At 39.6% G+C, this 14,883-nt stretch overlaps 1 protein-coding gene and 1 long non-coding RNA gene across 7 annotated transcripts in view; one reads left to right on the top strand and one right to left on the bottom strand.

Moving 5' to 3' along the window:
• The window catches only part of BACH2 (BTB domain and CNC homolog 2), a 429,780-nt gene that overhangs the window by 277,349 nt on the left and 137,548 nt on the right, over positions 1-14,883 (top strand). The gene's annotated exons all lie outside the window — the stretch shown is intronic.
• LOC138143862 (uncharacterized) overlaps positions 1-14,883 on the bottom strand; it is an 83,878-nt gene that overhangs the window by 17,815 nt on the left and 51,180 nt on the right. For both annotated transcript variants that reach the window (XR_011163811.1, XR_011163810.1), the window contains exon 2: positions 12,904-12,987. This is a non-coding gene — a long non-coding RNA (uncharacterized lncRNA). The remainder of the gene's footprint in view (positions 1-12,903; positions 12,988-14,883) is intronic.

Raw genomic sequence — 14,883 nt, 5'->3', positions numbered from 1 at the left:
ATGGGGAAAAAAAAAAACATAGTCTATGGAATCAGAAGATTTGGTTTCACTTAACCTTTCTGAGCCACTGATCACCAATCTGTAACATGGGGACAAAATACTTGCAGTTTCTGATTTTCTGGGATAAAAGTGTGTGTGTGTTTACACATACATTTATGTATTCCCAAAGTACTTCAGATATGCTAAATCATTTGATCTTCACAGCAGCCCTAGGAGGGTAGGTACTGTTATTATTCCCATTTTACAGTAGAGGAAATTGAAGCACGGCGGTTAAGTGACTTGCCCAGCATCACACAGCTAGGAACTGTCAGAGGCAGGATTTGAATTCAGGTTTTCCCTGACTCCAAAGTTTGAGATCTATATCCATTGTGCCTCCTAGCTACCTATTTTGTATCAATAGAGCCCTTAATATGTCAGTTGTCAAATTTAAAGGATTCTTTTCAATAGTAAAGTCACTGTTGATGGCATAAATTTTTAATTAACTGGAACAAAACAGCTGCAAGAATTTCTCCACCTGAGTTTGACAGGTGGGGGATAGATGGAGAGAAGGCAGAGTGGTAAACGTCTTAGGATTCGGGAGCGGGGGAGGCAGTGACTGAGTAACTGCAGAATCAAGGCTGAAAAGAGGCAAGGAAGGCCAAATCGAAGTTGATATACTACAACAGGTAAGAATTGAAGAACTGAATATATTTAAAAAATAAAGATGCAAAATTACTTCAGAGATTTGTGGTGGGGAAAGGAGACATAGAAAGAGAAATTGCAATGCATAAATAGAGAAACAAATAATCGTCACATGGCACATTTTTTTTTTAGAATGACCTCAATTCAATGAAGTGGAAAATGCCAGGCTAATAAAGTAAAATAGATGGGAGGAGAGGACTGAAGAAGAAAATGCAGAAATAGAGGTCTGGGTGGTATACCACTGAGGTATGGGATTGGCTAGCGATGTAATTAGGTAGACCACGAGGTTGGCCATTGAACCTTTAGGCCTATTCATTTCTTATCCTAAGCTTTTGGAATATCACTTAGGAGTCTACATTAGCCCAAGTGCACATTAACGTTCATAATGCAAAGTGGCCCTTAAGAACCACTAATGGACCAGGGATATTAAACCTATATCAGGCTAAGCCAGAAAGGCAGAAGCTTTTACCTTGCGTGTCTTCTGGAGGAGGCCAAACACTTTGTAGTTATTTCTTAAGTGATCCTTTGCTGACTCCTCTTTCTCCTTCCCCAGCCTAAATGTGATTTTTCCCCTGAGGCTTTATTCTGGACTCTTTTTTCTTCCTTCTCTGTGCACTTACTCTTATTCACCCCCATCATTTCAACTGTTGCCTCTATTTAGATGACTCCCAATACCATATATTCAGCACTGACCTTTCTCCTAAATACCAGCCCTTTGTTTTCAGCTGCCTCTGCTTGACACATTTACCTGCAAGTCTTGGCAATACTTCAAAATCAACATGTCTAAAACCAAAGTCCTCATTTTCCTTCATCTTCCTTTCCCTTAAGCCCACTTTTCCATCTAATTTTACTGTTTCTGTTAATGGTGCCTCCATTATCCTAGTCACTTCAGGCTCAAAACCTCAAAATCTCCATTGACTTCTGACTCTCTCACCTTTCATGACCAGTCAGTTCTCAAATTCTATGAATTTTTTCTTTAAAATACCTTTGTCATTCATTCTTCCCTTTCCATGCCTACTGCTCTTATTAAAGGCCCTACACCTTGACATTTATAATATCCTGCCAACCAGTCTCCTTCCCTCCAGTGTCTCTTCTCTAAATCATCCTGCAGATCTTTTTTAAAAATCTAGGGGGTGGAGTGAAGATGGCAGAGTAAAAGCAGGAACTTGCTTCAGCTTCCACTCCAAACATCTCCAATACCTGTAAAACATGACTCTAAACAAATTTTAGAGCTACAGAACCCACAAAGTGACAAAGAGAAACAAATCTCCCACTGAAGGCAGCCTGACAGGCCAACAGAAAGGGTCTATCCCACATGAGGTGTGCAGGCCCAGTCCTGGGGCACCCCAACCAGCAGCACAGACTGGCTGGAGCAGACTCAAGAAGAGTGAATCACCAGCAGCTCTGTTGGTTTCCAGACTTCTCAACATACAAAGGACAAAGAAAAAGCAAAAGGTCAGTGGGGGACCCTGTTGGAACCAGGTGATGGAAGAGCTCAGTCCAGCCCCTCACCCAAGAAGTGGCAGAGGCATGGCTGCAGCTGCCGCTGCATGGCTGCCTCTGAAGCCCCTGGCCTGCAGATCATAGGGGAACCAAGCAACCATTCAGAGGGTAATCACTCTTGCTTTGACCCGCTTGGATCTGGGTCACAGTCTTGGGGTGATCCTGGAGTGAGAAACGCCAGTGTGCCGGAACTTGGGGTGGCTGTAGAGAGGGTGCCCTCCCCAGACCTCTGACAGCATTTGCAAAAACCCCAGCATTTTGGGACACAGCTCTCTCCACTCTGGAAGCAGAGTTCTACCATGGCAAAGAGCTCAAAAGTCAAGTAATAGGCTGGCAAGATGAGCAAGCAAAAGAAGTGCAATCAGATCATAGAATCTTTTTGGGGGACAAAAAAGGATCAAAACACAGAACCAGAACAAGACAACAAAGTCAAAACTTCTGCATCAAAAGCTTCCAAGAAAAATATGAACTGGTTATAGGTCATGGAGGAGCTCAAGGAGGATTTTGAAAATCAAGTAAGAGAAGTGGAGGAAAAATTGGGAAGAGAAATGAGAACAATGCAAGAAAATCATGAAAAGAGAGTCACCAGCCTGACTGAAGAAAATAACTCCTTAAAAAATAGACTAACTCAAATGGCAAAAGAGGCCCAAAAAGCCAAGGAGGAGAAGAATGCCTTAAAAAGCCGAATTTGCCAGATGGAAAAGGAATTTCAAAAGCTCACTGAAGAGATTAATTCCTTCAAAATTAGTTTGGAACAAATGGAATCTAATGACTTTATGAGAAATCAAGATATTATAAAACAGATCCAAACAAATGAAAAAATAGAAGGCAATGTGAAATATCTCATTGGAAAAATCACTGACCTGGAAAATAGATCCCAGAGAGATCATTTAAAATTTATTGGACTACCTGAAAGCCATGATCTAAAAAAGAGCCTAGAAATCCTTCAAGAAATTCTCCAGTTAATTTGCCCTGATATTCTAGAACCAGATGGCAAAATAGAAATGGAAAGAATTCACTGATCACCTCTTGAAAAAGATCTCAAAAAGAAAACTCCTAGTAATATCATAGCTAAATTTCATTGTTCCCAGGTCAAGGAGAAAATATTATAGGCTGTCAGGAAGAAACAATTTGAGTATTGTGGAAACACAATCAGGATAACACAAGATCTAGCAGCTTCTACATTAAGGGAATAAAGGGTTTGGAATATGATATTCTGGAGGTCAAAGGAGCTAGGATTAAAACCAAGAATCACCTACCCAGTAAAACTGAGTATAGTGTTTCAGGGGAAATATGGTTATTCAATGAAATAGAGGACTTTAAAGTATTCTTGATGAAAGAACCAGAGCTGAACAGAAAATTTGACTTTCAACTACAAGAAGCAAGAGAAGCATGAGAAGGTAAACAGGAAAAAGAAATCATAAGGAACTTATTAAAGTTGAACTATTTACATTCCTACATGGAAAAACAATAATTGTAACTCATGAGACTTTTCTCAGTATGAGGATAGTTGAAGGGAATATATATGTGTGTGTGTGTATATATATATATATGTATGTATGTATGTATGTATGTATGTATAGGAGGGTATATATGTGTATAAATACATATGCGAGTGTGTGTATATCTGTGACATGTATACATAGACAGAGGTCACAAGATTAGCTGAATAAGAAGGGATGATATCTAAAAAATAAAATTAAGAAGTGAGAGAGGAATATAATGGGAGGAGGAGAAAGGGAGAGATAGAATAAGGTAAATTATCTCCTATAAAAGAAGCAAGAGAAAACTATCACAATGAAGGGGAAGAACAGGAAGGTGAAAGGGAATGGGTCAACCTTACTCTCATTGAATTTGGCGTAAGGAGGAAATAACATACACACTTAATTGAGTATCTTTACCCTACAGGAAAGTAGGGGGGAAGGGGATAAAAGGGAGATGATAGAAGGGAGGGCACATTGGGGGAAAGGGTAGTTAGAAGCAAATACTTTGGAAAGGGAAAGGGTTAAAGTAGAAAATAGAGTAAGTGGGGTCCAGGATAGGATGCAGGGAAATAGTTAGTCTTTCATTATATAACTACTATGGAAACATTTTGCGTAACTACACATCAACAACCTATATTGAATTGCTTGTCTTCCCAGTAGGGGTAGGTGAGGAGGGAAGAACTGAAAGAATCTGGAAATCAAATTTTTAAAATAAATGTTAAAAAAAATTTTTTTCACGCAACTGGGAAATAAGATATACAGGCAATGGGGCATAGAAATCCATTTTGCCCTCCTAGAAAGTTGGTGGGGGCATTAAAGGGGAAGGATATAAGAGAGAGCATATTGGGGGAAGGGGTATTCAGTAGGCCTGCTATTATGGGGTGGAGGTAGGGGAAAAACAGGGAGAAAATTTGTAAATCAAAATCTTGTGGAAATGAATGTTGAAAACTAAAAATAAATAAACAAAAGATGAAAAAAAAGTGATCCTGCACACAACCACCACACAGCTTTTCAAAGTGCTTGGAAATGTATGTGCTTTATGTACTTGGAATAAGGGAGACCTGAGTTCAAATTTCTTATCACTTACCTTTGTGGCCTTGGGCAAATTACATAACCTCTTTGGGCCTCAGTTTCCTCATCTGTAAAATTAGGAGACTGAGCTAGGTTGCCTCTAAGGTCCCCTACAGCACTAAAGATATAATATGATGTCTCTCCAATGCTCAGAAATCTTAGGTAACTCATTTTAACCTCCCTTTAGCACTTGAAGTGCTGAAAGCCCTCATTTTACATATGGGGAAACTGGGGCCCAGAGGAGTTCAATTATTACATCAGTTGCACCATCACTAATCCATGGCACAGCCAAGAGTAGAACCAAACTGCTTAACCCAGTGGTCTTTTCCCTGTACCATACCATTTCTGATGTTTTATTCATTCCTGCCTTATATTTCTACTGATATCATGGCTTCTGCTTCAAATGCTTCACCCAGCTATCTGTGTTTTTTGAAACTCTTTCTGTCCTTCCAGGTCCCATCCCAAATTCCACCTTCTTCAGGAATCCCTTTTGTTCATCCCATCCAGAAGGTGCTCCCTTCATCTCTGAGGTCATGGGACAGTTGATAATACCATCTTTGTGATATTTTTTACAAACCACTTTGTGTCGAGGTTATTCAAGCCACCTATCTTTTCTCTCCTACCACATCAACCTGTCTCTCCTCTCTTTCACAGCCACACTTATTGAAAAAGTTGTTCATGCCTGATGCCTTTGCTTTCTCACTACACACTCATATCTCCTCAGTGCTTTATAATCTAGCTTCTTTTTCTACCATTCCGCTGAAGCTCTCCTCTTATAAAGTTGACAAGTGATATTCTAAGTGCCAAAACCAGTGGCCTTTTTTCATTGATTAAAGATAAATATTCAGGGCAACTAGGTGGTGCAGTGAATAGAGCACTGGCCCTGGAATCGGGAGGACCTGAGTTCAAATTCAGCCTCAGACACGAAACACTTACTAGCTGTGTGACCTTGGGCAAGTCACTTAACCGCAATTGCCCTGCCTTCCTCCTACCAAAAAAAAAAAAGTTAAGATTAAGATTCACTTTATCTTTCTTGACTTCTCGTAAGTATTTGATACCATTTACTGACTTCTCCTTCTGGTAGTCTCTTCTCTCTTAGCTTCCATAAAAAACATGCTTTGCAGATTTCCCGCCTGCTTTTGTAAATCTACCTTCTCTGTCTCCTACAACGGGTTCTTTACCTCTTTCCAACACTTCAAGATGAGTATTTCCCAGAGTTTTATCCTCATCTCTCTTCTCCCCTTATTTTGCCTTCTCTCCCTTGCCAATCTTAATTCACTCTTATCTCTTTATTTGTATCTTCTGTGCACGATCTCCAAAACTGTATCTTCAGCATTTCTGTACTCAACTTTTCTTCAGATACCAGACATACATCCCAAGCCACTTATAGTTTATATCTACTTGGATACCCTACCCATATCTTAAACTCCATGTTTTAAAAACTGAGGGGTTTTTTTTAACTATTCATCCTTCTGATTTTATTACTGCTGTTGTTTGCCCAGTCTTCCATATTTGGAAACTTGTGTTTCCTTTATCCTTTTCCTCATGTATTACTCAGTTGCAAGTAATACTAATAACTCACCTTCATGTAGCATCTTAAGGTTTATTAAAATTGCTTATCTACAACCTTCCTTAATAAGAATAGCTAATATTTATGTGACCTTTTAAAATTTGCTGAGCACTTTGCATACACTATCTTATTTGATACTAACAATCTTGTGAAGTAAGTGCTATTATTAATTCTCTTTTTGTTGATGAGGAAAAGGAGGTTCAAAAAGGTGATCATATATCTAGTGTCACAGGAGAGATTCAAGCCCAATGTTTCCTGACAAATGCAGTAGCCTTTCAAATACTTCACTTTGTCTCTTTTCCTTGTGAGGTAGATAGCGTTTTAGTTGTGCTCAATCCTTCATGACCCCATTTGGGGTTTTCTTGGCAGAGATAATGGAGTTCTTTGCCATTTCCTTTTCCAGCTCATTTTACAGGTGAGAAAACTGAGGCAAAAACAGAGTGAAGTGACTTTTCCAGGCTCACGCAGCAAGTATATGTCTGAGGTCAGATTTGACCTCGAGATGAATCTTCCTGACTGCAGGCCCAGTACTCTATCTACTGCGCCACCTAGCTGCCCAAAGTATTATTACCCTCATTTTGTAGTTAGATATCCTGCTGCCTAGAGAGCAATCCACATTTATTAAATGCCTCCTCTATTTCATTAGCCTAGGCATTGAGTAAATGATGACCCAAAAAAAAATCCTTTTTCTCAAAGAGCTTATGTCCTACTGAGGGAAATAACATGTACATCCATAAGTATAGAGAGAATAAATGTAAACAGAATAAACCCAAAAATATGTTTAATAAAAGCTAGTTAAGGGGCGGCTAGGTGGCGCAGTGAGTAAAGTGCCGGCCCCAGAGTCAGGAGGACCTGAGTTCGGTTTCGACCTCAGACACTTAACACCCACACAAAAAAACTAGCCGTGTAACCTTGGGCAAGTAACTTAACCCCAATTGCCCTCCAAAAGGCAAAAAAAAAAAAAAAAAGCTAGTTAAGTACAAGGTAGTTAGGAAGAAAAGACACTAGCTTCCCGGTTTGGGGATGGGGGGAAGGAAATGCTGTGGAAGGTGATACTGGAACTGCATCTTACAAGAAAGGGAAGGCAAGGAGGGAATGCATTCCAGGCCTGGGGCACAGCTAATGCAAAGAGATGGAGTACCTGCCATGTGTGGGAAATGGAAAGGCCAGTTTGGCTGGACCATGAAGTAAAGGGGAGTAATATCAGACAAGGTGGGAGAGATAGGTTGGGCCAGTGAAGAGCTTTAAAATCCTAACAGAGGAATCTTTTATCCTAGAGGCAATAGGGAGCCCCTGAGTTTATTGGATAGAGAAGTAACATAGTCACAGCTGCTCTTAAGGACTCTATACAGTATTTTGCCTGTCAGTCACTTTGGCAGCTACGTGGAAGATGATGGGAGTGGAGAAAAAGGCTTAGATAGAGAAACCAGTTCAAAGGTCACTGCCATAATCTAGGCAAGAGATGATGATGGTCTGAACTAAGTTGGTGGCCATGCAAGTATCAAGAGAAGAGGTCAGCTCTGAGAGTCGTCAAGTTAGAAATGGTGAGATTCAGCATGGGATTGTATTTATAGTATGAAGGGAGGGTAAGGAGTCAAGGATGGCATGTGAACCTAAGAGACTGGGGAAATGGCGGTGCCCTTGACAGAGATAGCTTAGTTTGTAGAAGCACGAGTAAAAAAAGTGAGGCAAAAAGAGAGTAAGGGGTTTGTTGCTGATCTCATGGCCAGTAACTGTCAGAGCTGAGACCTGAACCCTGGTCCCCTGTGAATTCAGCACCCCTTTCCCTATGGCATTTCTGTCAACAATTCTACATCCATACTATTTCTAAAGCAGAGAGTAATCTATTCCCATGCAAGCTCTCATCAGCTGGCTAAACTACAGCAGTAGCTTCTTCTAACAGGTTTTCCTACCTCCAGTCTTTCCCTCCTCTAAACAAACTGTCCTTTGCTCAGCAACTAGCCTAATCTTCTTTATACGTATCAGTCCTTTACTCAAAGCCCATAGATAGTTGATTCCTTTTGACCAACCAAGTAAGGTTCAGAGTCTTTTGCCTACCATTGAAGGTTCTCCAAAACCAGGTATCTCTTTCCTGCCTTTTCTCTTATAGTCCTTCATAAAGCCCTCTACTCCAGCAAACTGAACTATGTGCCGTTCCTCCTTACATATCTCATTGTTTCCTGCCTCTCTGCCTTGATTGATGATGTTCCCCATAGCTGAAACACTTCCTCTACCCAGTACCTCTTCAGTTCTTACCCATCCCTTAAATCCCAATTCAGATGTCACCCCATTCAGTAAGCCTGTTGTGAGGATGAAACGAGATATTCATAAAGTGCTTAGCACAGTGCATGACACATAGTAGGTGCTTAATAAACGCTTGTTACCTTGTTCTTTGATCATCCCTAGGCAGTAATGACCTTTCCTCCCCACTCCCCAACCTCACATATCACTTTACTTTTTTTTTCTCGTGTTATCAAAATCCTATTTTGTATTAGATACATTAGATACATCTGTGATGATGTATCATACTATGGAACTGGCCAAGATTCTTGAAGACCAAGGTGGTGAAACACACTTCCTGGCAGAATTTTCCTAGAATTTAAGCTTGAGCTGGGCAATAGGTCTTTTATACAAATAGCTAGGTTCAAAGAGGCTCCTACCACCAGAGGGTTGACCATTAGATACTTATTTTTGGCTACAAAAATTCATGAAATCCATCTTCTTAGTCTACATGCTTAGAGAAATTGCCCAGATCCTTGAAATATTAAAGCATATATGATTATTTAGGCATGTATCATATTCCCCTACTGAACTTTTAGCTCCAGGAGAGCATGGACCATGTCCTGTCTAAACTTTGAAGCTCTCTCCCCGCCAGTGCCTAGCACAGTGCTTCTGAACATAGGGAAGACAATAAAGACTTATTGAATTTTAAGTGGCTTAGGGACAGAAACTATACCTTATGCATTTTGTATTGTCACAACACCTAGTAGAGTGACTTTAGGGTGTTTAACACTTTTTTTAGTTGAATTTAGCATTTTGAATGAATGGAGGTAAGAGAAGGGAAATCTGACTGCCTTTAATATGCTACATTCTCTGTAGAAAATACACATTATCAACCAGGACTTAGAATGCTCCTCTAGAGTCTTTTAAAAGTGTCTTTCCTGTGTCTTTGCTTCTTTTTATGCCTATTCAAATCTTGCTGTTTTAACTGGTTTTCCCTTTATGCCTAGACTCTCAATCAATTAAGAATTTCTTAAATGTCTACTGTGTCACAAACTGACAATACGGAGATAAAAATGAAGCACCCCCTCTCAAGAAGCTTGCATTCCATTTGGGGAAATAACATGTACACAAATATGCAAAATATATACGAAGAAAATAAAAGATCATTTCATCAGGGAAGAATTAGCAACTGGTGAAGGGAGGAGGTAGAGCCTGGATTAGGAAAGGCCTTATGTAAGATGAGTCGCTGGAGCTGAGCTTTGAAGGAATCCAGAGCTTGGAAGAGACAGAGGTGAGAAAGGGGTACATCCTAGACCTGGGGGCCAGCCTACACAAAGGCACAAAGACAAGAAATGAAACATCGTGTGTGAGGCAAGCAATGTGCAATAAAATTGAGCAGGTAGAACCTGGTGGTTAGGAAGGGCTTTCAATGCCAAATAAAGGCATTTGTGTTTGATCTTACAAACAATAGGGAACAGGGTAGTGAGATGGTCAGACTTGTGCTCTAGGAGTCTGATTTGGCAGCTCTTTGAAGAACAAGAGGGGAGACACTCTAGGTAAAGAAACTATTAGGAGGCTATTGCAGTTGTGCAGGTGAAAGATAAAGCCTTTTATTGTACCAGCCTCCCATCTAGGCTCCCCACCTCCAACATTTCACCCCTCCAATCCATCTTATGCATTTCTACCAGATTATCTTTCTGGTCTACTCTAGTCATGTATATGCCTTTGTTTTCTTTGCCTGCCAAATAAAAACAAACTCCTTAGCTTTCAAGATCTAAAATAATCTGGCCCTAGCCTCTCTACTTCTGCTTAGTATTATGGCCACTTTTTTTTTTTGCTTTTTTTTTTGGAGGGGGCAAGGCAGGGCAGTTGGGATTAAGTGACTTGCCCAAGGTCACATGGCTAGTAAGTGTTAAGTGTTGAGGCCAGATTTGAAGTTGGGTCCTCCTGATTCCAGGCCCTGTGCTCTATTCACAGCGCCACCTAGCTGCCCCTTTGGCCATTTATTTTTATATCTATCTCTCCTGGATTCTTAATTTTATGCAGGTAGAACCCATGACTTTTATGACATCGTGTCCCACCCACCCTATAACATGATACCTTGTACCTTGTAGGAATATTTGGAAATATTTGTTGAATGAATGAGTGGCTATAGTGATATGCCTAAGAAAATGTATCAACATTAAAACCTTTAAATGGCTTGTACTACATGTGATCCCCATCTCTTTTTTTCTTGTTGCAGCACCACCCAAAATTATATGCGTATCACTTAGCTTTTTAATTTGTTTTTTTCCAGCTACATTGTTTTGTCATGTTACCCCAGGAACATCTTGTTATTTGACATAACATAATATAACGTGATGTGATATTTCATGCTGCTTAGCAAAAATTAGAATGGTTGTTGGCTGCTTAGATTTTTCAAGGGTGGTAATTAGCAAGCAGATTCTCTCTCACACATACCCCAACAGGAAATTTTCAATGATCCATTAGCCTGAACATAGTAGAAGGTTTTTCCAAATCCAGCTTCTCATTTAATTAATTACTTCCCCTGAATACTTGCCTTTGGGAGGAGAAGTTGAGGGAAGGGGGGAATCCTCAGAAATACATAATAAATTCAGATTCTCATTTCACTGTTATAGGAATCAGGGCAAGCAGCTTTTGTTTTAAATCAGCGTCAAACTGTGATCCAAGAACAGATTCACTGATAACTCTTGCTCCCTGTGCATTGTTCAGCTTTTTTTCATTTCACTAAAATCACTAAGTAAAAGAAAAAAAAACAGATGAAATAGCCTTCATTGAATCATTGGGAGCTGGAATTCATTCAGATTTTGGTAGGCTCATTTCAGTTTTTTGTCCTTCCAAGGGAGATGTATGTTGCAATTCCCTTGTCCTCTGTACTGTGCAGATCTTATATGAGTAATGTTTCCAGTTCTGACATTACAAATAGAAAGTTAACCCAAGAAGAATGACCAAAATGTGACAAAATAATATCTATAGGAGAAAGTCTAGAGGAATTGGAGAGAAGAAAGAGCTAAGATTGGCTTAATTGTCTTCAAATACCTAAGGGATTTTTGGAAGATTTTATGGGGGTGGGAGAATTATTAAGAGGAATGTTTTAACTAGTTCTATTCCATAAATAAAGACCAAATAAGAGAAATAAACCTACCTCGAAGGATTTGATTGAGATTAGGTATGACATAGAATAAAAGTGATAAAATCCTGGCATTGACAACCAAAGAACTCTAAGATAGACATCTCCTAGAAAGGGAAAACAGCAGCCATTTTTTTTTTTGGGGGGGGGGATCACTTAGCCATCCTCCTACCTGAAAGAAAAGGCTGTCTTGATGGATCCCTTCAGCCCTATGGCCCTATAAATTGACCATCCATTTTGAAAACCATCCCAGACTACTTTTGAATTCTGGCTTGATCAGTCACTTGCAGGCATTGTTCCTGATTGTTCTTGATAGCATATTAAGGCTACTCTATATTATGTTTTCTTGAATTCATGGCCTTGGTAGAAGAATCATCAAAATTTTATGTAATCTAGACATCTAAGACAATAGCCTATCTTGTTTTTTTCCCATAAATGGATCATACATGCTTTAAATATTCCAAGCATCAAATTGAACCAGTGATTTTGTAGCATTAGTTCTATTCAGTGTGAAATCAAAAGCAATTTTAACTATTTCTGCATTGGTTAATTCTCTTTTCATTCTGATTTCTCAATGGTAAAGGGGATGCACTCTAAGGCCTACTGAGAGTTATCCATCCTTGTGGCAAGCAAAGGGTTTGAGACTTTTTATTTATCAGAAGATGAGGCAATAGTCATTCAGAAAGTATACCTGCTAGGGGGAATTTTTTAAGTAATTAAAATTGAAACTCTGAAGCTGTAATGAATGAACAGCAGATTTTCAGAATTATCTTTTTGCGCATTTCAGTTAAGTTTACCTCAATCTGAAAATCCCAGCCATCTTTGTGTCCATTTAATCTTTTGCCCAAGTCATACATCTTAGGAACTCAAATATGCCCTAGTAGTCCCAAATGACCTTGAATTTTTTTATAATTAAACCAGAGCTTGCTCCTTTGTCTCTGTTTGCTGTTTGAACAAGTATATGATAGCACACCATGTCAACATGCGGTCTTGGTCCCTAATGTAATTTGTGTTATCATACCACTTTATAAAATAAAACCACACAGAAGTTAAGTGATTTGCTTTCCAGAGGTCATTAAAAGTCAGCATTTTCTTAATGGTTAGACAAATGCTTTATTTACTTGACTTTTTTTGTTTAGGGTAAGAATATCTTTAATGCAAGCAAAGATTTACCAAAAAAGAATTATTATCTCCTCTTGGGAGCTCATAGATTAGCTTACCTTATGCACTGAGGAACACAGAATCATTATTAATTCAATTTTTTCAATTGCATTCTGTATAAGAATACTGCTCCAAGTCATCACCTAGGAGGTAGGAAAAAATGATTACCAAAGGCTAGGGGAGGAGTAGAGAAAAGGAGGTGGAAGAGACAGAAGAAAATCGTTGTCTTTGCAGTTTTTTTCAGAATGGGTTTGCTTATGACCAAGAATGAAATGAAATGTTGGTTGAGTGAGGTAGGATACCCAGTAGCAGTGACTGTCACAGCCTCTTGGTTTTTACAGGTAGTGAAGAAGGAAATAGAAGCATGGAAACTACCTTCATATCCCTAAATAGATTTCCAACCCTACAGTAATTCATTTTTGGTCCCCAATTATTTACCCTGTCCTTTTTCACAAAACCAAAATAATGATTATTTGTAGGAACTCAACATGACCTAATGGTCAAAATCTAAGAAGCAGAGGGCCCAGCCCTAACTTGCTCTCTATTGATTACTACTTTGGCCTTCCATACTTAAATTAACTATGTTCATTTCTCCATTTTATGTAATTGAGATGATTAGAACATTTACACAATACAATGAGATGCTACAGAAATTGATAGCACACATACTAATGTCTGTTTCTCTCCAGGCTTTTTCAGAGAATAAAAAAAAATGGTAGCAGCTCAGGGCTTGACTAGAGATCTCGGAGGAGGAGCCAAAAATCAAGGAATTGATTTGAGTTCCCTGGCTTCAGGACTTAGGGGATGAGTGTGGGTCCACCTTACAAAAATGCAGATAACAACTCCCCTTGCCTCTTCGTGAGTACAGTGACTGAAAATGCTTATCGCCAGAGCCAACCTTACAATAATGAGCTTTTCTGAATTTGGCTAAGTTAATCATCAGATAAAAGACATTTCTAGCCTTGTTAAATTTGCCTCAGCATAGGGTTGTCCTGGAATACAGTCCAAAGACCCACCATCATCATCTCCACACCCCAGGGAACCACAGTGGACTTGCCTGGGCAAAAAATGGAACTCATAGACATTCCTTGTCAAATTACCAAAGGAGAAGATAGACTATTCTCTAGTTTGGTCCTACTATGCCAGTCCGACAGTGTGGTGTGGAGGAAAGAATATGGGACTTGGAAGTAGAGGACCTCAGTTTCATCTATAGTTCCACTTAGTACTCGTGTAACCTTTGGTAAATCACTTCACGTCTCTGAGCCTTAGTTTTCTCTTTTATAAAATTCAAGTGGACTTGGTGAGTGACTCCCCGTGCTCTAAATTCATGACCCTGTGACCCCCACATAAAATTGTGCTGATTAACACTTATTTGTAATGATTCCTAGAATACCTTATGGTAAGGCAGTGCAGGAGACAGAGCACTAGGCCTGAAGTCAAGAAAACCTGAGTTCAAATATGACCTCAGATAGTAGATACCTTCTGGGTATGTCCCTTAACCCTACCAGCTGCAATTTCCTCATCTATAGAATCAGGGTAATAATCACTAACCTCTCCCAGTTGTGAGGATCAAATGAGATAATTGGGAAGTGCTTAGCACAGGGCCAGGCACACCGTAGGTGCTTAATAAATGCTTATTTCCTTCCTTCCCTGCCAAAAATATAAAGCCCCAGAGCCTACATTGACTCTTTCTTCTTCACTTGAGTTGTTTAGTATCACAGAGCTTATGGAAAGCAGTAGTAGGGACTTGGGTGAGTGGGAATGTAAGGTAAATTGCTCCACCTAGCTGCTTCTGGAACACAAAGTAAAAGAGAAAAAAAAATGTAACTTTTGTTTTGGGGGTTTTTCTGGCTTTTTTTTTACTTTTAACCCAACATTTAGATAGAAGTTGAGTGTCACAATTAGAAGAATTTGGCTCCTGAATCCCTTAGTTTCTCTGGCTCTAATCCATTCCCCAGTGTAGCCCACCTTCACCATTCCCTCCTCTGCACGCACACACACACACACACACACACACACACACACACACACACACACAC

Source organism: Petaurus breviceps, unplaced genomic scaffold (assembly GCF_028583685.1).
Source record: "Petaurus breviceps papuanus isolate PSGF00001 unplaced genomic scaffold, PetGlider_PUasm1.0 90667, whole genome shotgun sequence".
NCBI lineage: Eukaryota > Metazoa > Chordata > Mammalia > Diprotodontia > Petauridae > Petaurus > Petaurus breviceps.
Note: the sequence above shows the minus strand (reverse complement) of the source record. Positions and strands in the feature narration are given on the sequence as shown.